Source organism: Cannabis sativa, chromosome 9 (genome assembly GCF_029168945.1).
Source record: "Cannabis sativa cultivar Pink pepper isolate KNU-18-1 chromosome 9, ASM2916894v1, whole genome shotgun sequence".
In the NCBI taxonomy this organism is placed as follows: domain Eukaryota; kingdom Viridiplantae; phylum Streptophyta; class Magnoliopsida; order Rosales; family Cannabaceae; genus Cannabis; species Cannabis sativa.
Genome location: NC_083609.1, coordinates 53597097 through 53624672, shown reverse-complemented (window position 1 = coordinate 53624672; position 27576 = coordinate 53597097). Strand labels below are relative to the sequence as shown.

General features: G+C 36.3%; 1 pseudogene; it reads left to right on the top strand.

Moving 5' to 3' along the window:
- Positions 1-12220: 12220 nt before the first annotated feature.
- On the top strand, positions 12221-27353 carry LOC115721927 (uncharacterized; annotated as a pseudogene).
- The last annotated feature ends 223 nt before the right edge of the window (positions 27354-27576 follow it).

Genomic DNA, 27576 nt, shown 5'->3' with positions numbered 1-27576 from the left:
TTTTACAATAAAAAATTAAATGTGCAATATATATATAATAGTTTAATAAAAAAAATTATATATATAATAATGTATTAAATTATAATTATAGCATTTTTAAAAGATATTGTACCATTAAAATGTTTTTAGAAGTAAATGTGCTAAAAATGATGTGGAAGAAAGATAAAATAAAATATTATATTTTTAAATAATGTGAAGATATATAGCATTCTTAAAAAAATGTTACCATTGAAGATGCTCTTAGAGAAATAAATTTTGGAAATTTAAGTATTACAATATATTTTTTTAAAAAAAAATGATAATGTAGATTATAAAAGGATTCTTTTTGAATACCTAATCATAAATGGGCATTAAACTATAAGATAATTAGAAAGGTAAAATATCACATTCCAAAAAAAATAGAAAAGTAAAAGATAATTACATTAAATGATGTCATTAAAGTAAGAAATTTGTATTAAACTATTTTTTATTTTTCGTAAATATAAATTTATATGAAAATTATCCAATTAGAAAAGTAAAAATAACCAGAGTTATTCTATGTAAAAAGTAAAGGTGTTCAACAAAATTCACAAACCCCCCAATTCGAATAAACCGTCCAAACCAAACTGAATAAATTGACAAAAAATACAATCTGAATTAATACAATGAAAATCCAAACCGCTCAATAAATATATTGGGTGGTTTACAAATTAAAAAACAACATTTTAGTTAAATTTTGTAAATTTTCCTTAAAAGATTATTACTTAAGGAATCAATTTTTTTTTTTTTTTTGCTCCCTTTTTGTTTTCATTTGTATGCCTCTAATGTTCTTGTTTGACAACATCCCTCTTCAGCCTTGATATATTTATGCAAACACACATAGTTAGACTTAGGGGTGTTGAGGGAGGGTTGAAGCCCACCCTGAGATTTGAAAATATATTAATATACAATTTTTGTTTTCATATATACATAGTAGTCAAATAGAATAATTGGTTAAGATGCTTTAAATTTAAATGGGAGATCATGTTTGGAATCCCATTGCCTCTTTTTTTTTTTTTATGTGTATCTACTTTTTATTTATTAAAAAAAATAAATGAAGTACAAGGTTCAAATTAGGTTCAAACTTATGACCACTATAATAGGAAGATGTTTCTAAACCATCATTCCACTTCTTTTTTTTTTGAAGAAAAGCGTACTTATATTAGATTAGAAACTGTTAGACCTCGCGGTCATTACAAAATATAATATCAGGCATAGAGGAAATTGGCACAGAGCCAAACCTCTGATGGGAAAATGCCCAGTTAGCCACATTATGGGCCATAAAATTACACTATCTACGAACAAATTGAAAAGTACAACCAATAAAAGAGGTGGAGGTATTTTTACAAAAAGAGACATAGTTATCAAGCTCCCAACAGGACTCCTTCCCATTGAGAACGTTGATCACCACCCTCGAGTCACTCTCCATAATAAGGAACTCAATACCACGAGCTTTAGCCTCCTCTATAGCCAAACAGCAAGCCGCCGCTTCCCCACAGAGAGCATTAGAAAAATCCAGTCTTTTTGTAGAAACCCAGATCACCTTGCCGACGTGATCCCTTGTAACCACTGCAGCGCACATGCTATCTATCCCCACTCTAACGTCGCAGTTGAGCTTCAACCAATCATGTGGGGGTGGACACCAAGATTCCGTCAAGCACCGGGTTGGACAAGGGAGCAAGTAAGCATGATGATCTGCAAAAAAAAAACGAACAGAGTCTATACATTTAAAGATATCCACCGGACTATTATTATGTACCTTTTCATTCCGGGTCCGCCAGATTGTGTCAATGATGAGCGAAGCATATAAAAAGGTCTCCTGCTCATTAATTCCTTTGTTTTTGAGATCCCATAAGAACTTAACCCAATCTCACATTCTTATACCAGCGTCACAGATAGGGAAGATACCCCAAGGAGATGACCGCCATAGGTGAAAGGCAACATTACAAGAGAGAAATAAATGCTCCATAGTTTCACTTTCTGTTCCGCACAGGGGGCAACTCTCATCCTCAATAGGAAACCTTCTACCTAACACCGATCGAACTGGGAGAGCCTTGGACAGAATACACCACCAAAGGACCTTGAGTCTCTCTGGAATTTTACTATTCCAAAGCTTGTTCCACATAGAGGGAGCAACCTCTCTAGGGCTCGAACTATCCACAGTCTGGGCCAAATAGGCTGATTTGCAGGAGAATCGACCATTACTTTCCAAGGTCCAGAACCAGCTATCCTTGCCTCGTCCAGCAGGAATACCCTCACTCAGGATAGCAGAGATCGTTTCTTGATTAAACAAACTGTGGAGCTTTTGGATATTCCATCCACCATTCTGTAACAGGAGCTCGGCTACCTTGGTCTCTCTACTCACTACCCGCCCACTAGAATGGGGAGTGAATCCCTTTAGATGCGCAATCCAAGGGTCCAACCAAATGTTGGTATCCTGGCCATCGGCCACACGCTTACAAGCCCCTTTACGAATGACGTCTCTTGATTTAGTTACATTCTTCCAAAACCACGAGTCCGAGGCTTTCAGACCACAATCTAGAAAGGACTTTCCTTTAAGGTATTTGGCCTCAAGGATACGGCAGCATAAAGACTGGTTCCCTGTCAGAAGATTCCACCCCCACTTAGCGAGGAAAGCTTGGTTCATTTCTTTGGATTTTCGGAAGCCCAAACCCCCTAGGGATTTGGGGAGGCAGAGTTTCTCCCAGGCTTTTAGGTGAATTCCTTTGTTACCCTTCTCAGAACCCCACCAGAAATCGCGCACCAATCCATCAATCTTCCTGGCAAGTCTATTAGAAAGTTTGGTAGTTTGCATAACATACAGAGGAAGAGCTAAACCCACAGACTTGATAAGAGTTGCACGCCCCGCTTTAGATAGAGTTTTTGCTTTCCAACCATGCAATTTAGTCGTCAGGTTATCCACAATAAAGTTAAAATCTGCATCCTTTTGTTTTGATTTGAAAAGAGGAAGCCCTAAATAATTAACATTACCCTCTGGCGATCCTAAACCCAACATCTCCATTATCCTCTGCTTCATATTATTGGGAGTATTCTTACTAAACAAAATTGAGGTCTTCATTTTATTCACTTTTTGTCCCGACCAAGAACAGAATTTCTCCAAACAATCCCAGTAACCCTTGGCCTCCTCCGCGTTAGCTTTCCTGACTAGAATGAGATCATCGGCAAAGAAAATATGAGAAAGAAGAGGGGCCCCCCCTACTCAGCCTGATCCCCTTAATGATCCCCAAATTTTGGGCGTTTTCTAGAATCCTAGATAGTATTTCTGCCGCCCAGATAAAAAGATAGGGAGATAAGGGGTCACCTTGCCGGAGGCCGCAGGAGGGAAAAATCTTACCAATAGGTCCCCCATTAAGACAAATATTGAGGGAGGTAGTAGTAATACACTGAGAGACCCAATTCCGAAACTCGTGGGGAACACTAAAACAGGACAACACATGATCTAGGAAGCCCCAACTCAACCTATCATAAGCTTTCATTAGATCAATCTTTATAGCAAACAATCCCTCTCTGCCTTTTTTCCTATTGAACGAGTGGATTATTTCCTGAGCAATCACGTTATTATCCTGAATATTCCTTCCAGGAACGAACGCAGCTTGGGTAGGGCAGATAATCTTCGGTAATAGTGGTTTGATCCGATTGGCAATGATCTTAGAAATAACCTTATACACCACATTGCAGAGAGATATTGGGCGAAAATGATTAGGTCTCTTCGGATTTTGAACTTTGGGGATCAGGACAATGTTAGTAGTATTGACTCCTTTATGCATACGCCCTGTTTGAAAAAAATCCACAACCGCTTCGCAGAAGTCAGACCCAATAGAAGCCCAGTAGTGTTTAAAGAAAAGAACAGACATACCATCAGGACCCGGGGCCTTGTTACTACTCATAGCAAACAGAGTAGTTCGAATTTCCTCATGAGAGGGTCTTCTAATAAGATCGGCTTGGTCTTCCGAAGACAAACAGTCCCGGACTAAATCGTTGCAATTAAGGGCAATGCCATTGTCCGTTCCAGTGAAGATGCCTTGGAAGAACTCCATGAATTCATTCCCAATAAGCTCCCTTTTGGAAATCCACACATTGTCTTTATTGAGGATGCTCTCAATGGCATTCCTCCTACCTTTTATGGCAGCTGAGAGGAAGAAAATTTTTGAACATTTGTCCCCTTCCTTCAGCCAAGAGACCCTGGATCTTTGTTTCCAATACACCTCTTTCCTCACACGGGCTTCATTAACGGTAGCGCGCAAATTCCTTTCAGTCTCCCACTGTCGAGATCCCACTGGCAAACTCTGAATGAGATCAAGCCTTCTTTCCAGATCACGAATGAGGGTATCCAGTTTACCAAACTGGGACCTATTCCAATGCATAAGAGCGACCCGAGTAGCCCCAATTTTCTTGAAGACCCTAGCAGGGGCCCAAGGGAAATCAACCGATTTCCACGCAGAATCAACCACCAATTTGCTACGCTCATCCCTAGTCCAGGCTTCCTCAAACTTAAAGCTTCTTCGGGTCTTCTCCCTCAGACCATCAGAGAACAGACACAACGGTTGGTGACCCGAGTTGGATGTTTGGAAGGAGCAGAGAACAGCCTTCGGAAAAAGACGCATCCAATCACCATTGATTAGACCCTTGTCTAACGTAGACTTAACATGGTTGGACCCAGAACGATGGTTGTCCTAAGTCAACCTCTCACCCTGGATAGGCATATTAATGAGACCCCTGGCATTAACCAAACATGAGATAACCGGGACAAACTGATCTCTGCCTTTAGACCCTTCACGCTCAGAATCGCTTAGAATAAAGTTTGTGTCACCTAAGATAAGCCACGGGCCTCCAAACCCAGTTTCCATTAAAGTTTCCCAGAAAGTTCTCTTAGCATGAAAGTACGGGGGACCATAGACACAAGAAAGAAGCCAAGGATGCGAAGGAGGATCCGAATACACAATACCAGATATGTGGTTTTGGGAGTAAGCAATACATTCAAACTCAAAACCGATTTTCCAAGCCAAAATAATACCTCCCGCAGTACCCACAGCCGGAACAATAATATGAAAATGAAAATGGATAGAGTGAAGAGTACGTACCAAAGCCGTAGCATCGACTTTAAGCTCGGTTAGAAAGATGAAATTAGGGGATCACGACCGAATCAGGGACTTCAACTCACGAACTGTAGAGGTCTGCCCTAACCCTCTACAGTTCCAAGCAATACCTCTCATGGCTCCTGTGGAGGAGTAGAAACCTCCTCCACAGGGGTATGAGAATGGGCCGACCCAAAAGAACCAGAGTCCTCCACCACGAAAGTGCCCTCCATTGGCCTTGATGTGATCACATTCTTTCCTTTAGTACACCAATTTTCCGGGCCGATGGATTCGCTATTGGATAAAGAGATATCCTCTGAGGGCTCGTCCTCCATAACATTTGTAGCATTATTACTTTTCTCCGTGTTCCAAGGAAAATCACGAATAGCCCAAGGATGGGGCCGAAGAAGCTTCCAAGGCCGTGGGCAGAGGGAAGTGGAAGCCCCATCAAACTTTCACTTTTTGAACGGAGTAGTTCTTGCATTAGTCTCAGAAGTGGTTGGAACTCCAATGTTTCCACCAATGGCTTTAATCTCATATAGGTCCAAGCTTCCAAAATTCTTAAGCTCTTGCAAAAGAGTATTCTGAGCTTGAAAGAAATTAGACAAAGCTAAATTTTCATCATGGTGAAAATTAACCTCTTGCCCACAAATAGAGCTCTCATTAAAAAGAGTCTTGGGTGGTCCATCACCAAAAATCCCATTATTATTGTCACAAATAACTAGCCCCTTTTCCTTGGCTAACGACCCAATAGAAAGAAATGGGCTCACAACCTGACATTTTCCTTGCTCTCTCAACTTGTTCAACATAGAAGGGGCGGTCCCACAAGCTAAAGAAGAATTTAAAAGCTGTCTAGGCCCAATGGTCATACACAACCCACTATTGCTAACCAAGGCCTTGTTTTTTTCCTTAATAATCTCATTAACTTTGGCACGTGAGGTATCTTCATTGGCACATGGAATTTTAAAATTCAAACTTTCCTTGTTAAAATGAGAAATAGCAGGACCTTCTTTCACCATCACAGACGAGTCATCATTAGTCAACATACCAGAAGAGGCAACCATGGCAGCGGGCGTGCCAATGGGTATCTCGGGGGACCAAATGGCCCGTTTCTCCTCGCCAAAGTAAGAACGAGACCCTGTACGCCTTCCCGCTGTCACCATCGCCGTCGCCGTAGTAGCCAAGCCACTGCCGTGCTCGTTCCAATCGGACGACAAGAAGGGGGCGTACGGAGATGATTGAAGCATCCACAATGATAGCAAAAAGCTCCAAGTTTTTTAAGTTTTTCATATTTATATTGGAGCCAAAAACCAACCACAAGCTTGGAATGTTTTACCAACTCCATAGTAGTAAAACTACTCACACATCAACCACGGTGAACCAAGACAACAGGGGGCACGGGGGGTCAAGAAAAATGAATAGAAAGTTAATAAGCCACTCACCAGATCTCACAAGAAAACGGAGTGACAAGGGTCACAGGGAGACGGAGCGAGTAGAAGAAGACCCATCACAAAAGTCAAAACATAGCTGAACCATCACCATGAACCGACACTCTCACACTTTCACTCTCATTTCAGAGCACTCTCAACTTAACTCACAGACTCTCTCTCTCTCACTCTCATCTCGCAGCAAACTCAGCTTTCACACTCTCCAAGGGAAATGCACCAGCCGGGAAAAGAACACCATCATTCCACTTCAATTTAGCTAGTTATTTATTGTTTTGGATTATATTAAATGTATAACTAAGCCCACCATAAAATTCAATCATGTGTCTGCCACTACAAACACATATATCTTAGAGCACTCTTATCTATAAATATATATATATATAAAGAAATTATGAGTAACTATTTAATTGTTACATTTTTATTATAACTATGATGGTTACATTTATTTTAACCTATAATAGTAAGTTACTAATAGGTAAAATTTTCTTTTTTAAAATTAAATTAATTAAAATGAATTATTTTCTTAAAATAATTTATTTTTAATTTAAATATTAAGAAAAATCCTTTTTAGAAATTAATATTTATAAATATTTTGTTTTTATATTTAAATTCATATTATAATTTTCTTAAAAATCAAACCATTTAATTATAATATTTATAATAAAACATAATTTTTTTTTACAAATATTAGACTTTCATCCCTTCTAAAATAAACTTTTGAATAATTAATTAGTTTTTACAAATGACATTTAATTTTTTTTTTTTTTTTTGCAAAATCGTTTGAACCATCTTCCTTCTTTATCAAAAAAAAAATCCCCAATATCAAAAATTAGAATTTCAGTGTGTCCCAATCTAACATCATGTGATTTTCTACTTCGATGCAATCGCATACATCTTTGCCACAAACTTATTCCTCCAATCCATCAGCTATATCACATTCTTTTCCTTTCTTTATGGTTCTCAGTCGTCCTGCCGCACGGCCAAACCCAATGATACTGCACGACCAAACCCAATGATACTACATGGCCAGACCCAATGGTACTGCATGGCCAGACCCAATGATTTTGCACATTGTTCATAAATTAATTGACAACAAAACATTATTTTGTCTTGTACTAGTTTTTTTAAATTCTTTTCCACATACTTTTTTTTTTATATTCACATGATGTCGTTTTTAGTTCCACTAGTTTTTAAATGACATTTCTAGTATGATCGTTATGTCGTTCATATATAATACTTGTATTCTTTTCTTTTTCTTTTCTTTCTTGCTAATCTCAAAAATTTCATACCAAAGAAAAATTAAAATACCAAGTTCATGGTAGAGAGTGTCGAGACAGATTCTACCTCCTCAATCAATGTTATGTTTCAGTGATCGTTTCACTATGTAATTTTTTCCCATTATTTCAAATAGTTTTTTGAAGACGATGAGGAAGGAAAAAAAAAAAAATCAACTTATCTTTAATTTTATAATTATTATTAGATTTTAAACTAGTTTTATTTAATTTTCAAATTAAAAAAAAAAAACAACTAAATGATTTGAACCAATCTAGAACTAACATACTCTTTTGGCACTTAAAGTATTGAAAATAAGATTGAGTGTAGAATTACCTTTAATTAGATGTTATTCTTACTATTTTTTTTATTAATTAATGTTATGTGTGTAATGATTTTAAATTATGAAGAGTTTTGTTAAAAATATTTCAATAATTAAGTGTAAAAAAATAAATTACTAAAAGATCCTTACTTAGTAACAAATTGTAAAAAGTTAATTAATAATTATTAGTAATTTAATTGTAAATATAATTATTTTTAATTAAGATTTTATAAGAAAATAAAATATCAAATTACTATCAGGTTACAAGTTAATTATTATTTTTTATTTTTAATTTATAAATTAATCACAACCATTTAATAGTAATTCAATCGTTAAAAATAAATGTAACCATGGTAATTACATATTTGATGTAATCATTGAAACATTCTCCATAAATCTATAATGCTCTTACTAAGCATAAAAAGAATACATTATATAAGAGTTTTGTCACGACCTGAACCCTAGACCGTGGTAAATATGTAATATCCATAACTTGGGTGGTCAAATGTCACACTTTGACCTTTGTATTGTAGAAAAATATTACTTATAAATGATTCTTTAATTTATATTGTAAAATACATATTTAAAAATAATGAAATAGCTCCTATATTTATAAAGTAAACATTAGTAACAAAATTAGGACGACTCATTAATATAAAAGAACAATAATATCCCTTCAGTTATGTAGTCACAGAGTAGATAGATTAATAAGTCAATAAACACAATAATAATATCTAACATTCACCACTCCTCATTTCTAACTAGCACGTAACTATTTTAAGTCATACAACTCATCCATTCAAGCTTAAATACAAAATCAATTTTCAATAAAAGGTTTAATAAATAGAATAAGACTAAACTAATAGTGACTTCCTTCCTTAACGTACCATCCTCATCTACTAGTATCAAATTGAGTTCTTGGTATAGGAAAAAATAAGGGGTGAGTTCATAGAGCCCAGTAGGAAAACAACTAATATCAAATGACCCTTGGTTTAATAAAAAATTCTGTATGGTTAGCTTTTAAAAATAAAACATCTCATCACTATTATCAAAATGTACAAACAAAATAGATAGACCACAATTAATCACAAAATCAAGCTTCAAATGCATATCACACCATCATTCACTAAACCCCTAACTCTCAATACCAATCATAACACAACAACATTCCAAACTGGGTATTCGGGAACCACTAAAATGCTGGGGCTGAAACTGTACTAATCATAATGTATAATTTGGAACTATCATTATATAGGTAAATATGTCAATTATACTAAGAATATGCAAGGAAGCATCCTATCTAGTTTACTAAATTAGAGGAGGAATATTTTTAATAATTTATATTTTATTTTATTACACTCCCACACTAATAATTTATATTTTATTTTATTACACTCCCACACTAAATCAAACACAATAATTTTAATTGTAATATTCGTTGTAACAATAAACCAAACAAGGTTATCAATTCTCTTTCTCTTTCTCCTTACTATACTTAAAGCACTCCCAACAACTTCTCTATTCTATTATTTAAAATACATAATCAAAACTCTACTTTTTCTATTTTACAACATTTTTATATTACACCATACATCAATTTTTTTAAAATACATTATCAAAATCCTACTTTTTTAAATTTTATTATATTTTATTCATTTTAAATATACAATATTAATATATACACACATTCTCGTAAAAAATAATTATTAAAATCTAAAATAATTAATAAAATATATTTAGAGTAATGAATAATATTTTATAAATGTAAGACATGAAAAGTGTATTTTTAAGAAACTTTAAAATAAAAAAAGAGTTTAGAACATCTATTTAACATATTTTTTAGTACAATTTTTTAAAATTTTTAAAGCTTTTCGGTTGTAAGTGCTCTTATTTCATTACCCTTACTCATTATTTATTAATCAATTCATGCTAAACATACAATTTAACTTGAAAAATGATAAAGGACATGATACTTAACACCCATATGATATCTAATATCGTGTAATTTAATATCAAATTATACATATTTTACTGTAATTATAAATAGGGATATTGGCGGCTAAACCACCTGAACTTTACGGTTTGTAACACTTAACCACAAAAACTGAATTTTTCGCGGCTAAACTACCTAAACTCTGGTTCCGTTTTGGTCTGCACACCTCCGTCCAAAAATCACAGTTAAATGCCACGGTGGACTGTCCACGTGTACACACTTGTACACGTGGTAAATTTTTAGTGGTCCACGTAATATTATTTTTAAAAAATAATTATAAATATTTAAAAAAAATAAAAATTCAGAAAAAAAAAATTAAAAATAATTTTTTTTTCATTTTTCTTTTTCTTTTATTCTCTTTCTTTTCTTTTTTTCCCAGTTGAAACCCTAATTTCCCCAGCCGCACTCTCTCTCTCTCTCTCTCTCTCTCTCTCTCTCTCTCTCTCTCTCTCTCTCTCTCTCTCTCTCTCTCTCTCTTCGTTTCTCCTTTTTGCCCAGCACCAGCAAGGTCGCATCCGACCACCTTACAAACCCAAAACCTAGACATCTATCTTCCTCTCTCGGTTCTCTCCTCTCTCGTCTCTCTCTCTCTCTCTGATGGAAAAGGGAATCGAGCCAAAAGGCCCCATCTCAGCCCTTCAATCGTTGAAGCCGGTGGGCATTGAACTCGTCGTTGAGGACGAAAGAATAACATCGATCTCCACTAGGTTGATAGCGTCTTCACCGAGATCAGAACAGAGCAAAAGATCTTTTTATGGTGTCTCTGTCGTTGCAATAGAGGCGCCAAACGATTAGCACCACTTTCTTAAAATGGTTCTTTGTAGTTTAGGAAAAGGGTTGTTGTGATTATAGTATTAGTATTGATGTATTAAAATGGTTCTTAAAACCCAAACGATTAGCACCACTTTCTCTATTTTAAAGATTTGGATCTGTGGGCTTTTTTTAATTAGGGAAAAGGTTAATGGTGGTGGTATGATAGAGTGGCAGTGATAATGGTGGTGGTATTGGTAGTGTGGTGGTAGTGGTGGCTGTGGTGTGACGGTGGTGGTGTTAATGGTGGTGATGTGGTGGTTAAGGTGATAATGATTACAGTGATAAGGTTGAAGAAGGAAGAAGAAAAAAAATTTAAGAATAATAATTAATTTTAGGGTATTGAAAAAGAAGAAGAATAGGAAAAAGAAAAAAAGAAAAAGAAAATAAAAAAAGAAAAAAAGAAAAAGAAAAAAAAATATTTTAAATTTTTTTTTTCTGATTTTTTAATTTTTTAAAATATTTATAATTATTTTTTAAAACTAATATTACGTGGACCACTAAAAATTTGCCACGTGTACAAGTGTGTACACGTGGACAGTTTACCGTGACATTTAACTGTGATTTTTGGACAGATGTGTGCAGACCAAAACGGAATCAGAGTTTAAGTAGTTTAGCCGTCAAAAATTTAATTTTTGTAGTTAAGTGTTACAAACCGTAAAATTCATGTGATTTAGCTGCCAATATCCCTTATATATATTATAGAAAATAATTAATCAATTATAAAATATCACCGCGTTGCTAACATGGCCCATAGAAAGTAGTGTTGTAACTGGTAGTTGTAGGTGTAGGTGGTGCCTGGCAAGGACACTGGAAAGTGATAGAAATGGTGATCATCACTGTACTTGGATTGGATTGACGTGTGTTTCCTTTATTTTACAGTCTATCTCTAGTCTCTACACATAGATAATAGATTAATGGTGGTATAGTACTTTAGAAATGCTAAAAGGGATCAGTCTTCCTACATATTAATATCAATATTTTTGTTGGTCTAATTAAATATCGGGTTATATATAATTTAATATAATAATTTTTTAAAAGTATCGCTAGCCAATCATAAAACGACACGACTTAAAGGTGTTAGGCACCACCGGTAGCATAACAATGCTATTACTTTATACAACAAATATTTTTAAACAACTTCCAATGTAAAAAAAGTAATTAGTTTTTTCCTTTGACGCTTCGTTTTCATCCCTGTAATTGAACTATATTTTCTTGGAACTGAAAATTAGACCCATAATTTTGTTTTCTGTTTTTTCTTTACTCTAAAATGGGTTGTGGTGGAAAATGTTTGTTGTAGAATAGTTGCTCTAAGTTTTTTAATGCAGAGAAAATAAGTTCCTGTGGAAAAAGGTAAAGGAGATTATGATGATGATGGAAACTTCAGATAGGGGAGAGAAAGACTCTACTGATGATCAGTTCACTCAAACTGTGTTTTCTTGGACTCTTCATGACATTTCCAATGAAAATCTCTATAAAGATAAGGTTTTTAGCCTATACATATAACTTTGTTCATCAATCTTCATATTTTACTTTGGATTTTGTCAAGTGGTTCTTTTTTTCTTTTTTTATTTATATATCTTCTCTGTTTATTAGTTGGGTTTTTACAGAATCATTGTTCAGTTTTTTGGATACTTGAACCATTATGACAAAGTTCTTGCCTGAAATATTTGAGCATGAGATCACAGGGGAAACCCATTTTAGTAACAATGATCCAAATATTGTGGGCATACTTTTGATCCAAGTATCAGATTATAACAATGATAAAGAAGCTTTTCATTCTATATTGTTATTTCTCAGTGGAATTAGTCTTATTTCTTCGTATTCATAGTCAAATAGCATATCATTTGAGTGTAACTATATTTTTGGTGGAAATTGAGTATTGACCATAACACTTTGGTTTAAAGTTTAAACACAAACCAGTTGAGCTTTTCCATTCAGTTTGTATAGAAGGTGCAAGTTTCCTTACCTAACCAAACCTTCATTTTTTTCCAGGTGGAAACGATTCCCGAATCATTCCAATCAATTCAGCATTATTTGGGATCGTTTGTCTACCCTCTATTGGAAGAAACTCGAGCGCAGTTATACCCAAGTATGGAGGAACTGTATAGATTACCTTTTGCTGAGGTAGTTGCTTTCAATGAAACGAAGCCATACCGACAAAACATGTATCAAGTTAGAGTTGATAACTGGAAGAACAGATTCAGTGATAGGAGCAAGGAGTCTTACAAAACTTTGCCTGGAGACATGTTGATTTTAGTCAATGCTATACCAGAAACGTTTTCTGACTTAGAGAGGACAGGCAGATCATGGTCCTTTTTATCAGTCTCTTATATCACAGAGAATGAGAACAGGGATAATAGTAGTTCTTCTACCACAGAAGATGAGAGCAGGGATGATAGTACTTCTATTACTTATTTCAAAGTCATGTCTTCAAAAAAGTTTGAGCTAGATTTGCATATGGAGACAAAGTTGTTTGTTGTTTACTTGGGGAATTTAACTACCAACAAAAGAGTTTGGAGATCATTGCACATGTCAAACAATCTGAGGATGCTTGATTACGTTCTAAGTAACCGTTCTTTGGTAAGTTTTTAAATTTGCAAATTTTGCTCAGTTAATATCATTGACGATGATTGGTTTTTCATTTCATTTTAACAGGTTAGGGGAAACTGTGATGCCTGTTCCGAGGAGAACTGTAGCAAATCTGATGAGAAGTTGGTGAAGAGTCTATCTCCTAATATGAATGAGTCTCAGATTGGTGCAGTTCTTGCCTGTCTTCACATGATGCATTGCGAGAACAGAGATGCTTTTGAGCTTATATGGGGTCTGCCTGGGACTGGGAAGACGAAAACCAATGCTACCCTTCTTGTTTCTCTCTTGAAGATGAACTATAGAACTCTTGTTTGTGCACCAACAAATGTTGCGATAACTGAAGTGGCTTCTCGAGTACTGAAGATAGTTACAGAATCTAAACTCATGTTCTGTTCATTAGGAGATATTCTTCTGTTTGGCAATAAGGAGAGACTCAAAGTTGGGTCAGATATTGAAGATGTATTTTTGGAACATCGAGTTCAAAGGCTCACTGAGTGTTTAGGATCACTTGGTTGGAACAATTGCTTCACTTCCATGATTAACTTTCTTGAAAATTGTGTTTCTCAGTACCATGTTTCCCTGGAAAATGAATTGATAAGAGAACAAGAACAAAGCTCTGAAAGTAAAATTAAAGAGGAAGGGAGCACAGAGAAGTTAGAATCATTTCTTGACTATGTGAGAAAAAGATTTGTTTCCATTGTTGAGCAGTTGAGAAAATGCATTTGGATCTTATGTACACATTTACCTCAAAGTTACATCATGGATCAAAATTTTCTAAACATGATAGCCCTTACTGAATTACTTGATCGTTTTGAAACACTTCTGTTTGAAGATACCGTGGTTTCTGAAGAACTAGAAAAGACCTTTTCTCATGGTGAAGTAATTGATGATCATACTGATTCATTTGTCAATATCTCTTCCTTGTCCTCGGTCAGAAATGAATGCCTTTCTATCTTGAGAAACCTTCATGGTTCCCTTAAAATGCTTAAATTTCCAAATTTTAGATGTGAAGAAGCAATAACAGACTTCTGTTTTCAAAGAGCTTCATTGATATTTTCCACTGCATCGAGTTCTTATAAGCTTCACCGTATGAATATCAAGCCATTGGCCGTCTTGGTCATTGATGAAGCTGCACAACTGAAAGAGTGTGAGTCAACCATACCTCTTCAAATTCCAGGTATAAAGCATGCAGTTCTTTTCGGTGACGAGTGGCAGTTACCAGCTACTGTTACAAGCAAAGTATGTATACACTTTCAATTGTTACTTCTCTCTCTTTTTTTTTTCTTTCATCCTTACTTTGAATGCATCATTCCTTATCTACATTGCTTTTTTTTTTCTTCAACAGATTTCTGAGGAAGCTAGTTTTGGAAGAAGTTTGTTTCAAAGGTTGAGCTCACTGAACCATTCAAGACATCTCCTAAATACTCAGTACAGAATGCATCCATCAATCTGTTCTTTCCCGAATGCAAACTTCTATCATAACCAGATTCTGGATGCTCCTAATGTTAAAAGGGAAAGCTATGAAAAGCATTATCTTCCAGGGTCAATGTTTGGTACTTATTCTTTCATAAATGTTGTTGGTGGAAGAGAAGAGAAAGATGATGATGGCCGTAGTCGTAAAAATATGGTTGAGGCTGCTCTAGTCATCAAAATACTGCACAATCTCTACAAAGGTATTAAATGTGAATTTATGATGTTAGTAACTTAGTTATGAATTTATGATCTACAAAGGTGTTAGTTTATCTCAATCTTGATTTAAATTGTCAAAACTAGTTTTTGTTATTCAGTTTTATTTTTACTAAGTCCAATTTGCAAGGAAGTTGTAAATCAATTTTGCTGTGTGTTTTTTCATTACGTATTGATGATAAACTGAGAATACCAGAATTTTACTATTTAGAGAAAAAAAAATTTACAACAGTTTTTTCTTTTATTCTTCTTATTTTCTCTGAATAAGAAGAGCGTAAACCATACATTTTCAATTGTTTAATTGTGATTTCGTCACATTTGGTTTTTACACAGCTTGGCGTGAGACCAAAATTGAACTTAGTATTGGTGTGGTGTCTCCTTACTCTGCCCAAGTGGTAGCAATACAAGAAAAACTTGGGAAGAAGTATGAAAAATTTGATGGCTTTCGTGTGAAGGTGGAAACAATTGATGGGTTCCAGGGCGGGGAGGAAGACATTATAGTATTGTCTACTGTAAGATCTGATATAGGCCAGTCATTGGATTTCATATCCAAACCTCAGAGAGTCAATGTTGCTCTCACTAGAGCTAGGTATGGCACTATTTGTTTTTCTCCTCTTAAGTATGTTGTTGCATGGTTTTTATCAAGTGTGAGTAAAATCTGCTTGTTCTATTGATCTCTCCAGGCATTCCTTGTGGATACTAGGTGATGAAAGAACCCTTGCTAATTGTCAATCTATTTGGGAGATGCTCGTCATTGATGCAAAAAAGCGTCACTCTTTCTACAATGCTGATGAGGATGTCAGTTTGGCTAAGGCTATGATAGAGATCAAGAAAGAGCTTGATCAATTCGATGATCTTCTTAATGCTGATAGTGTGCTTTTCAGAAATGCAAAGTGGAAGGTATGGTTTTTAGTGCTCAATTGCTCTTTACTAATGTCATACACTTGTTGATTATAATTGGTGGCTTTGAGTTTCTGTCTGACATTTACATTCTAATATATTTTTCCATCCTTGTGACACTCCAAAGTTTAGGTTCTATTCAGTGATAATTTTTTGAAGTCATTTAAAAAACTGACATCAATTCGAAAAAGAAAGTCAATTTTAAACCTTCTTCTTAAGCTATCCAGTGGGTGGAGGCCTAAGAGACCGCATATAGAATCAGGAAGTTCTTTGCAGATAATGAGAATTAAGGCCGAAGGCATGATTGTAATCATTACTGTGGACATCACTAAGTGTTGGGTCCGCCCCTTTATTGGTGGGCTGGACCAATAAGGGCTTAGGCCCATTTTATTTGAATCAATTAAAGAAAAAAAAAAAAGAAGAAAAGAAGCATGAGTGCTTCGTGAGCAGCAAGAAAGAAAAAGAGAGAAGAAAGAAAAAGAGGGGGAAAGAAGAGAAAGAAAGCTAGAGAGAGAAAGGGGTTTTGCCATTTTGCATTGAAGATCAAGTGGTGGATTCTTATCCATTTTAGCTCAAATTTTGGGTGGTGAATCCTTGCAAGACGCTCTACCCATCTACCGGTTCCGATTTGGCGATTGTCCTCTCTAAGGTGCTCTTCTACAATACCCACTTGGTGAGACCCAAACTTTTTCTACTTGTGTATCCATTTTTTGAGATGATGAGTAAAGTTGTATTGATCCAAGATTGTTTAATCTTGATGTTGTTGTGAGTCTCTAGTTTACTAGAGAAGAACTTTGTAGCCCCATTATTAAACTTTGGTGATAGTGGATGATTTGAGCGGACTACGGTCCCGTGGTTTTTCCCGCATTGGGTTTCCACGTAAAATCTTGGTGTCTCACTTTTACTCTTGATTTGTGTATTTTATATTGCTTGTGGTGCTTTGGTTTATATTTAATAATTGCTTGTTGTGGTGTTTGATAAGTATCCCACTTTTGACATACAAAGAGGGAAAATATTGTGGTTAATTGCAATAGGTTTTCCCAACAAGTGGTATCAGAGCAAAGGTTGATTGGTGTTGAATTCTTGTGTGTTGAAAAATGGATGAGTCGGATGGAATGATGAAATTGAACTTATCAAATTATTCTGCTTGGAAGCAATTGATGGAAGATTTGCTCTATTGTAAAGATTTGTACAAACCTATTAAAGGTAGTGAGAAGCCGTCTAAGTTAGATGATGAGGAATGGGAAGTTCAACATAGAAAAGCCATTGCCTATATTAGACGATGGATGGATATAAATCTTCATGAGCACATCTCTAATGAAACCAGAGCTGATGTTGTTTGGAAAAAGCTAGAAAATCTCTTTGCGAAGAGAACGGCTGGCAATAAGATTTCTCTACTTAGAAGACTTGTAAATTTGAAGTACAAGGATGGTGGTAGTATGGTTGAGCATACAAGTCAATTTCAGAGTCTTGCAAACCAGTTAGTTGCCATGAAGATGAATATGGATGATGAGATGCAAGCATCATTACTCCTCAGTTCTTTACCTGACAGTTGGGAAACGTTGGTGATAACGGTTTCTAATTCCACGCCAGAAGGGACTTTGACTATGGATTTGGTCAAAGATAGTTTGCTTAATGAAGAGGCCAGAAGGAAAGCACAAGGTGAATCTTCTTCTTCCTCTGGGGTTCTTGTTACTGAAAAGCATGACAGGCGGGGACGAAGTCAGACTAAAAATCAGCATGGTTCTAGAAGAAGATCCAAGTCTCGAAAAGATATCAAGTGTTATCATTGTAACAAGCCAGGTCACTTAATAAGGGATTGCAGAATATTGAAAAGAGAGCAGAATCAAGGAAAGAAAAATGAGAAAGTGACTAATACAGTTTCCACTGAAGGTGATGTTGTCATTGTATGTGATGATGGGTGTGTTAGTCTTGCTACCCAAGATTGTAATTGGGTGATTGATTCTGGCGCTTCATTCCATGTTACTGCTCGTAGTGATTTCTTCACTTCTTACACTACTGGTGATTTTGGCACTGTCAGAATGGGAAACAATGGTGCATCAAAGATTGTGGGTATTGGAGATATTTGCTTGGAAACCAGTGTTGGTAGCAAATTGATTCTCAAAGATGTTAGGCATGTTCCAGACATTCGCCTTAACTTGATATCTACTGGAAGACTTGATGATGAGGGGTTCATAAACTGGTTTGGTGAAAGTAAATGGAAGCTCACCAATGGTTCTCTTGTAGTGGCGAGAGGAAAGAAAGTGAATACTCTTTATGTCATGGAAGCTAAGCTACACAAAGGAGAGATTAATGCAGTTCAAAAAGATGCAAACATTGATCTTTGGCACCAGAGGCTCGGTCATATCAGCGAGAAAGGACTTCAAACTCTTGCTAGAAAGCAATTCTTACCGAATCTGCAAGGTATGCCTCTTAAAACTTGTGATCATTGCTTAGCTGGAAAAACACATAGAGTTTCTTTTCATACACGTCCACCATCTAGAAGACCTAATGTTATTGATCTGATTCACACTGATGTCTGTACTATGCAAACTAGAACTCTTGGAGGTGCACTTTATTTTGTTACTTTTATTGATGACCATTCTAGAAAAGTTTGGGTTTTTGCTTTGAAATCTAAAGACCAGGTGCTCGATGCTTTCAAAGAACTTCATGCCAAGATTGAAAGAGAAACTGGAAGAAAGTTGAAGTGTGTTCGAGCAGATAATGGTGGTGAGTACAGGGGTCCATTTGAATACTATTGTAGACTCCATGGAATCAAGCTTGAGAAGTCAGTTCCAAAAACTCCTCAACATAATGGTGTGGCAGAAAGAATGAACAGAACAATTGAAGAAAGGATTAGGTGTATGCTTTCCCATGCCAAGCTACCTAAGTCCTTTTGGGGGGAGGCTATGAGAACTGCAGTTGATTTGATTAACCTTTCTCCTTCAGTTCCTCTGAACGGTGATGTACCTGAGAAAGTATGGAGAGGGAAAGATGTCTCATATGGTCATTTGAGAGTCTTTGGGTGCAGAGCATTTGTTCATATTCCTAAAGATGAGAGATCCAAGCTTGATGATAAGGCAAAACCATGTATTTTCTTGGGGTACGGTCATGAAGAGTTTGGGTACAGATTATGGGATCCAGTGAACAAGAAGATTATCAGAAGCAGGGATGTGGTGTTTCTTGAAGATCAAATGTTTGAAGACAGTGACAAAGTTCAGAAGCAAAAGTTCCATCCTGATGTTCCTATGAGTACTAGCTCAGTTCCTTCACCCCTAGTGCATGATGATCATGGGGGAGATGAACAAGAAAACCATGAAGAGCATGTCAATGAAGAAGCAGATGAACAAGAAGATCGTGGTGAGAATATTGATTATGATGTTCATGATGATGGTGAGCCAACTGAACAGGATCAAGAAGCACCTCCACCACCACCAGTTGAGACTCCAGTAAGAAGATCCACAAGAGAGCGTAAACCAACTTCAAGATACAATCCTCATGAGTATGTAATGCTCACTGATGGGGGAGAGCCAGAAACTTACCAAGAAGCCATTCTACATAAGCACAAGAATGAGTGGGATGGAGCCATGCAAGATGAGATGGGATCCCTGCATGAGAATCACACATATGACTTGGTGAAGTTGCCTAAAGGGAAGAAAGCTCTTAAGAACAAATGGGTTTACAGGCATAAGACAGAAAACAATGGCTCACAACGGTACAAGGCACGATTGGTTGTGAAAGGGTTCAGTCAGAAGAAAGGTATTGACTTTGAAGAAATATTTTCTCCTGTTGTGAAAATGTCCTCTATTAGAGTTGTTCTTGGTTTAGCTGCTCGCTTGAATTTAGAAGTAGAACAACTTGATGTGAAAACTGCATTTCTTCATGGTGACTTGGAAGAAGAAATTTACATGGAGCAGCCAGAGGGTTTCAAAGTCAAGGGAAAAGAGAATCTTGTGTGCAAGCTTAGAAAAAGCTTATATGGACTCAAACAGGCACCTAGACAGTGGTACAAGAAGTTTGATTCCTTCATGTCGAGCCATGGATATACCAGAACTACTTCTGATCATTGTGTGTTTACAAAGAAGTTTTCTGATGATGATTTCATTATTCTCCTGCTGTATGTTGATGATATGTTGATTGTTGGCCATGATGTCAAAAAGATTGAGAAGCTAAAGGAAGAGTTGAGCAAGTCTTTTGCTATGAAAGACTTAGGATCGGCGAAACAGATACTTGGAATGAGGATTTCTCGTGACAGGAAGAATGGGAAACTTTGGTTATCTCAAGAAGCTTATGTTGAAAAAGTTCTTGAAAGATTTAACATGAGCAAAGCTAAAGCAGTTAGTTCTCCACTTGCAGCCCATTTCAAGCTAAGCTCCAAACAATGTCCTACAAGTGAGAAGGATAAACAAGAAATGGCTTCAATACCTTACTCATCTGCAGTTGGCAGCTTGATGTATGCTATGGTTTGTACGAGGCCAGATATTGCTCATGCAGTTGGAGTTGTTAGCCGATTCCTTTCTAATCCTGGTAAAGATCATTGGGAAGCAGTGAAATGGATATTGAGATATCTACGAGGTACTTCCAGGTTGTGCTTATGCTTTGGTAGTGGTGAACCTATGCTTGATGGGTACACAGATGCAGACATGGCTGGTGATTGTGATTCTAGGAAATCCACTTCAGGATTCTTGATGACATTTGCAGGGGGAGCTGTTTCATGGCAATCGAGGTTACAGAAGTGTGTTGCTTTGTCTACTACAGAAGCTGAATACATAGCTGTAACTGAAGCTTGTAAAGAAGCTTTATGGATGAAAAAGTTCCTACAAGAGTTGGGCTTGCAGCAAGAAGAAAGATACATTTTCTATTGTGAGTCAGAGTACCATTCACCTCTCCAAGAATTCAACATTCCATTCAAGATCCAAGCATATTGATGTTAGATATCATTGGATTCGTGATGTGCTTGAGATGAAAGAATTGCACTTAGAAAAGGTGCATACCAGTGAGAATGGTTCCGATATGTTGACAAAGGCTTTGCCTAAAGAGAAGCTCAAAGCTTGTAGGCGAAGAGCGGGCTTAGTAGAGCCCACCAACTGAGGCGGAGGGGGAGATTTGTTGGGTCCGCCCCTTTATTGGTGGGCTGGACCAATAAGGGCTTAGGCCCATTTTATTTGAATCAATTAAAGAAAAAAAAAAAAGAAGAAAAGAAGCATGAGTGCTTCGTGAGCAGCAAGAAAGAAAAAGAGAGAAGAAAGAAAAAGAGGGGGAAAGAAGAGAAAGAAAGCTAGAGAGAGAAAGGGGTTTTGCCATTTTGCATTGAAGATCAAGTGGTGGATTCTTATCCATTTTAGCTCAAATTTTGGGTGGTGAATCCTTGCAAGACGCTCTACCCATCTACCGGTTCCGATTTGGCGATTGTCCTCTCTAAGGTGCTCTTCTACAATACCCACTTGGTGAGACCCAAACTTTTTCTACTTGTGTATCCATTTTTTGAGATGATGAGTAAAGTTGTATTGATCCAAGATTGTTTAATCTTGATGTTGTTGTGAGTCTCTAGTTTACTAGAGAAGAACTTTGTAGCCCCATTATTAAACTTTGGTGATAGTGGATGATTTGAGCGGACTACGGTCCCGTGGTTTTTCCCGCATTGGGTTTCCACGTAAAATCTTGGTGTCTCACTTTTACTCTTGATTTGTGTATTTTATATTGCTTGTGGTGCTTTGGTTTATATTTAATAATTGCTTGTTGTGGTGTTTGATAAGTATCCCACTTTTGACATACAAAGAGGGAAAATATTGTGGTTAATTGCAATAGGTTTTCCCAACACTAAGGATATCAAATACATGCAAGTATTGAAGATATGGGATGTTTTGCCTCCAGATGATGTACCAAAACTGATAAAACGCCTTGACAGTATTTTTGGAAAGTACACAGATGATTATGTCAACCTCTGCAACGAAAGACTTGTCAACGGGTAGGTATTTTTGCATTTGAACAACTCCTATCATATTGTGTTTTTGATATGTTTTTATTCTGTTTCTAGAAACCTGGAACTACCAAAGGATTGGCCACCCTCTTTGGATTTTGTTCGGCTAAAGGATCTCTCAAACAAAGAATCTGAGAGTGAATTAATTTGTTCATCTTCTGATGGAAGAAGTTATGTGGAGAATTCGAAGGTCAGCGAGAGTTTGCTCCTGATGAAATTCTACTCCTTGTCTCATGGTGTAGTAAACCACTTGTTATCTGATCGTGATGGTAGGGAAATTGATCTTCCGTATGAAGTAACGGATGAACAAATGGAGACCATTCTGTTTAATAAAAGCAGCTTTATACTTGGAAGGTCGGGGACTGGAAAAACTACTGTTTTGACGATGAAACTATTCCAAAGAGAGCAATTGCACCATTTTGCTATGGATGTTTTCTATGGAATGAAAACTAGTCAAAATAGTATGGAACCTGATCAGCTGTTGGAGAAGAGGAATGAAGTTTTGCGTCAGCTTTTCGTTACAGTTAGTCCTAAGTTGTGCAATGCCGTCAAGCAACATGTTTCTGACTTGAAAAGGTGTGTAAATGTGTTTCACCATGGTGGTTATATGTTGATTCAGTGCTAAACTAAGATTGTATGTTAATTGTAAGAACTTTTTAATCATATATCATGATGTTTTTGTTACTTGGACAGGTTTGCTTGTGGTGGTCGCAATCTAGATGAAAGTAGTTTGACTGATATTGATGATATAGGTGATGAAGAAGAACAGTTCAAAAATATCCCAGACTCTTTTTATGACATCCCTGCTAATAACTACCCATTGGTCATAACATTTCACAAGTTCTTAATGATGCTAGATGGAACATTGGGTAACTCTTATTTTGAAAGATTCCTTACTGTGGAAGAACTTTCATCTGATCAAGTTAGAATTTCAAGATCAGTGTTGCTTCAGAACTTCTTAAGGAACAAGGAAGTCAACTATGAGAAGTTTAGTGCTTTATATTGGCCTCATTTTAATTCCGATTCAACGAAGAGGCTTGATCCTTCTCGAGTCTTCATTGAGATAATTTCTCATATCAAAGGTGGTCTGCAATCCATTGATGCAAGCGACAGTAAGCTAAGCCGTGAGGATTATCTTAAAATGTCAGAGGGGCGTTCCTCCAATTTAACTCAGGAAAAGAGAGAGAATATATGATATATTTCAGATCTATGAAAAAAAGAAAATGGAATATGGTGAATTTGATCTTGCTGATTTTGTTAATGATCTTCACTCTAGACTCAAGCATGAAAGATATAAGGCGGACAAAATGAACTTTGTTTATATTGATGAGGTTCAAGATCTTACAATGAGTCAAATCACTTTGTTTAAGCATATGTGTGGAAATGTTGAAGAGGGGTTTGTTTTTTCCGGTGACACTGCACAGACCATTGCAAGGGGAGTTGATTTTAGGTTCCAAGACATACGCCATCTATTTTACAAGAAGTTTGTATTGGAATCCAAGAATGAAAATGAAAAGAGAAAAGAGAAAGGATTGATATCTGATGTTTTCCACTTGTCTCAAAACTTTCGTACCCATGCTGGTATTCTGAAACTGTCACAAAGCATCATTGAACTCATTTATCATTTCTTTCCGCAGTCTATTGATCCCTTGAAACCAGAAACCAGTTTGATATATGGGGAATCTCCATTGCTGCTTCAATGTGGGGATGATCAAGGGGCATTAAGGTTTTGTTTTTTTTGTTGTGAATAGTGGCATAGAAAGTTGAAATTGCTTATTATTTGTATCCTTAAATCATTTTTATTCTCTTTCTAAACAGCTCTTTCATGAGCACAACTATGAAATGGCGACGATGTGCTTTGAAAGAGCTGGCGATACATATTGGGAGAGATTGTCTAAAGCTTCTGGACTCAAGGCTATGGCTGATCGGACGCGCATTGCAAATCCTGATGAAGCTAATTCCATCTTCAGGGAAGCTGCTGAAATATTTGAAGCTATTGGCAAGGTTGACTCTGCTGCCAGATGTTTCTCTGATCTGGGAGAGTATGAACGAGCAGGTATAAATGAACTTCAAATCAATAGATTATAATTTTGCGATTTATTTTTATTTTTATATACTATACTGAAACAAAAACTGTGTATTTAATTATTAGAACAGAATACAAAAAAAAAGGATCAAGTTCATGTTATTTCAAAAAGAAAAGGCCACGAAAGCCTGAAAGCAGCAGCCTTAATAGTTTCTTATGAATTGGTTTTCTGTTGCCAGGTTGTATTTATTTGGATAAGTGTGGTGAGCTTCGAAAAGCTGCAGAATGCTTTTCTCTGGCGGGGTGTCATGAGCTTGCTGCTAATGTTTATGCGAGAGAAAATTTCTTCTCAGAATGTCTTACTGCTTGCACCAAAGGAAGATTATTTGAGATGGCCTTGGATTACATTAAATGCTGGAAACAAAATACAGCAAATGAGTGCAGTACTGCAGAGAGAAGCAATGAAATGAAAAAGATTGAACAGATGTTTTTGGAAAGATGTGCTTTACATTATTTTGAGATCAAAGATAAGAGTTCCATGATGGAATTTGTTAAGGAGTTTAATTCAATGGATTCAATTCGGAACTTCTTGACTTCATTGTGCTGCTTGGATGAACTTTTGTTGTTGGAAGAAGAAAAGGAGAATTTCATGGAAGCTGCAAATATTGCCAAGCTAATTGGTGATACATTACGCAGGGTTGATCTACTGGAACAAGCCGGAAAATTTAAAGACTCAGCTAATCTTATTCTGTTCTATGTGCTTGTCAACTCCCTTTGGTCACCAGGTAACAAGGGCTGGCCCTTAAAGCAGTTCAAAGGAAAGGGTGATCTCTTAATAAAAGCCAAAACATTTGCAAGGAATGATACAGACAGCTTTTATGAGATTGTTTGCAATGAGGCTGATATCATTTGCAATGAACAGAGTGATATGGTAACAATAATGAGTCAGATGATTACTTCGCAGAGGCACAAGTGTGTTAGCGGTGAGGTTCTATCTGCTAGAAAAATTCTCGACGTGCACCTTTCATTAAAACCCACCAAGTACTATTGGCAAGAGGAACTGGTGACTGATAGTATGAAGCATTCAAAAGACATGATATCTAAAAACCAGGTATCAATAGAGTCACTGGTCTACTTTTGGAATTTTTGGAAGGGCAAGATTGTTGGCGTTCTTGAATATCTTACATGTCTTGAGACCCAAGAAGTTAATGAGTTTAGATATTATGGAGAGTTCTGTTTTAATTTTTTAGGTGTTTGGAGGGAGTTCAATAGTTTGAATCCAGTATTTTTTCTTCTAAACCCTGAGGCTGATTGGGCAAGAGATTTGGCTAAACGATCAAATAGTGGAAAGTTGGTATCTATTGATTTACACCAACTTGTTTCTGCTGCTCAAAGATATTGGTGTTCTGAGATGCTTTCTGTTGGTGTCATGGTTTTGGACAGGCTCAAAGTTCTTTTCAACTTTCCGATCCAGAATTGTGATAATATTTTCTTCAAAAGCAGGGTTCTTACCCTGATCTATGAGGTTGCAACATTTCTTCTGGATGCAAAAATTCTGAAGCTGAGGCATCATGAGTCTGAGAATCTGTTGAAGTACATCAGATTTTCTACTGAAAACATAGTTGATTACATATTCCCTGAATGGCCTAAACCATCAAGCGAAAACTTGATTTTACTCAGAGGAACAGACACTACTAAGAGTATGCTGAATCGAGTCATAGCTGAGTCTGACAGTCTAAGTAAAAACCCCACTTACGGACGAATTGGAAGAATTGCCATGATTATTCTTGGATCTGGGAAGGTGAATAGAGAACACTGTGGGAAGATTATAACAAAATTGAACCGCGATGAAAAGTGGAAACCGTGGAAGGTATTCTTTGAAGTTCTAGGCAATGTTAGGGGATCAGATTTTCCAGACAACCCTGTATCTCCCAACAAAGGAGAAAAATCAACACAAGATCGCCCTGCGAACGCATCTGAGATAGGAGTTTGGGAGAAGTATCTTATTAGTATTTTCAAAGATGCTTTAGAAAATACGTACAACACCAATTGGAGGACAGTTAACGACTACATATCGCCTAGTTGTTTCTTGTATCTTATCGAGTACCTTCTGAGCTGGTTGTGTTGCTTCAATGGTTATTTTTTATCCACCAGATCCACATTTGTCGAATGTCTTATGTACCATGAGAGGCTCATCTGCCTCGCAGGTCAAACAAGATCATTTGAATTTAATGCAGAACCCATACTTGCATTCTTATGCAATGTAGTCCAAGAATTTCTTAACAACAAGATAGATACACTTGACTGGATAGGAAAATCTACCACAGCAGTGATGGAACACTACTCTCTTCTTGTTACGAGACTTGTGGTGCTGACATGTTTAGTTTGTGTCAACTTTGGCTCGAGTACTGAATTACTCGTCAATTTGTTGAAGAAGATGTACATAACCGAACAACTACCACACTTGTTTTGTGTAGTGCTCAAGAGAGTAAGGAGAAGAGACAACAGTCAAGAGCTCAATGTGAATTTGATTGCTGAAGCTCTTAAGAAAATCGACAATCCTATGGTGATCGTGAACTTATGGGGATGTTGTCCGTTCAAGTCATGTCCTGATGCTATGTATGTAAGTATGAGTTCCAAGCCCTCCAAAAATGAAATTTTGGGAGTGTTGTTTCCAGATAAGGTTGATGGTTCAATGAGCTCAGTTGGAGTTGGAAGTGCTGTGGATGCTAGTTCTGAGGGTGACTTACCGTTGTCCAATGCTTCTAAGGACGAGGCGCCATCCTTGTCCGAGGCTTGCCAAGCTAGTGAAGTACAAAACAAGGGAAGTAAGCAGTCTAAGAGAAGCAAAAAGAGCAAATCAGGAAGAAAGAAGAAATAGGCTTAGTTAAGCATTCAATAATGAATTTGGTAGTTCTTATTAACTCTTATGATTAAACTTAAATGTATTATTTTTATGTATTACCGCATACTTTATGAATATGAATAATATTATTGTCTTGAAACAATTTGTGTAGATTTTGTTACTATCTCAATTCTCTAGATATTGATATGATTTGGTTTTAAGTATATTTATAAAAAAAGCACATTGAAAGAGAATCATGAATAATAAAGTTGATGTATAGTTCCACTAATACATCAACTTGATGAGTATCAAAAGTCTATCCCAAATGTTTCATAAAAGAATATGAAGTCCCAAATACATGACACAATAGCTAACACATAGACAAACAAATTAAATTAATTATATAAACTATATTTGTATGCAATCTCATACATAACTTGGATGAAAAGTAGATTTTCATTATAACAGTTGATTAGCATTTTAGATTAAATTTTAAGTCTTTTAATAGATTTATTAATATATGTTTTGGGTTGAGAAAACTTAGAGAATGAGTTAGGTCCGAAACTTTTTAGAAAATTGTAGAAAAGG